Below are 2,056 nucleotides of genomic sequence, written 5' to 3'. Positions count from 1 at the left end.
TTGATGAATGTGATGTCTTTTATGTTTGTTTTATTTCTAAAAGATATTGTAGGTCTTTATAGTACTGATCAACTTTGGTCTCTTTGGCACCAGTGGTTGGAGCACAGATTTGTATTACTGTGATGTTAAATGGTTTGCCTTGGACTTGAACACATATCATTCTGTCCTTTTTGAAATTATACCCCTGTGCTGCTTTTCTCACCCTTTTATTGACTATGACTATCCATTTCTTCTAAGGGATTCTTGCCCACAGTAGTATATGCAATGATCACCTGAATTAAATTTACCCATTCCCATCCATTTAAGTTCACTGACAGCCAAGATGTCAAGTTTAATCTTTCCATCTCCTGTTTGACCACATCTAGCTTAGCTTGGTTCATAGATCTTACTTTCCTATGTAGTATTGAACTTAGAACATCAGGCTTTCCTTTCATTACCAGACATGTCCACAACTGAGCTTCCTTTCACCTTTAACCTAGCTGCTTTATCAGTACTGCAGCTACTTGTAATTGTTCTTCTGTCTTCCCCAATAGAGTGTTGGACCCCTTCTAACCTAAAGGGCTCATCTTCTGATGTCATCTCTTTTTATCATTAATACAATCCATGGGATTTTCTTGGCAAAGATACTGGGGTGGTTTTCATTTCCTTCTCCAGTGGATCACCTTCTGTCAGAACTCTCCACTATGATGGGTCTGTCTTGAGTAACCATGAATGGCATACCTCATAGTTTCATTGAACTAAGCAAGTCTCTCCACCATGACAAGGCAGTGATCTAACCTCTGTATACCTCAGTTTCCTCAACTGTAAAAAAATAATAGCATCTACCTCCTAGGGTTGTTGTGAGAATCAAATAAGATAATAGTTGTAAAAAGTGCTTAGCATAGTGTCTGGCACATTGTAGGCGCTATATGAATTCTTATTCCCTTCATGAGGGACAAGGAGGAAGTATATTTAGAAGAAAGAGTTGGAAAAGGAAAATGACAAGCACAGAAGAACTTTATTGTTAAGCATCTTGTACCTCTAACATAGTTGTAATATATATCTGGAAAAGACCCCAAAACTTGCAACTTTAGAGGAAGAAGAGATGTTATGTCATAACAGCATAGAATTAAAGATGCAAGGGATCCTGGAGTCCTGAGTTCAGTTCTTGGCTGCTGTGCGCTTGTGAAACTTTGGACAAGGTATTTAATCTGATTCTCAGAAATAATTTAACTTAAAACTCTCTTTTATTAAGTTCATTATTCTTTTTACCATGTTACAGTGCTTTTAATGTAAAACATTTGAAGTAAAACATAGCATTTGGGGGCTGGAGAGGGATTTAGAATATAGAAGGTTAGAGATGGAACATAGCATATTAGAGTTAGAAACGACTTTAAAATGTAGTCAGAGCTTGAAGGAATCTTAACCATCTGGTCCACACTGAAACCGAGGTCCGTGGAAGTAAAGGGACCTTGTCTAATGTCACTCAGAGACAAACAGAAGCAGGACAGTGTTCCAGGTCTTGATTCATTGACCTTTGCCCCCATTCCATATTATGTCCCATCGTACTTCCCTTCTGGAGTTATTGTTGGGTTTTGTAAACAAAAGTAATTTTTCTGGGACGCCATGCCAAAACTTGGTGCCATCACTCTCATATAAGCAGAATGGGTGAAAGGATTGGAGAAAAAAGAGGGGAAGGTGTATTAGCTGATCACTGATCACCCCTCTGCTACTACAACCAACATAAAATCTGCTGCTCTGTTAGGAGGTAGGCTTTTTAGAGCCTGGGACCCTCAGGTCCAGGAAATACTGACAGGAGCGGGACAAAGGCTGTTCTCCCCTCTTGCTTACTCTGCCCATGCAACCTCTGAGCCTTTCTGGACATTAAGCATCCAATGCAGGGGTTCTTGACCTGGCATCCACAGACCCCCCTAAGTAGGCTATGCATAGATTTCAGGGGACCCATAAACTTAAATGGGAAAAAATCTATCTTAATTATCACTAACTTCTATATGAAATTTAGCATTTCCTTCAACCTTTTAAATATGTTATTATGACAATGAGTCCACCAGCTTCA

Source organism: Trichosurus vulpecula, chromosome 1, assembly GCF_011100635.1.
Source record: "Trichosurus vulpecula isolate mTriVul1 chromosome 1, mTriVul1.pri, whole genome shotgun sequence".
Lineage (NCBI taxonomy): Eukaryota > Metazoa > Chordata > Mammalia > Diprotodontia > Phalangeridae > Trichosurus > Trichosurus vulpecula.
Note: the sequence above shows the minus strand (reverse complement) of the source record.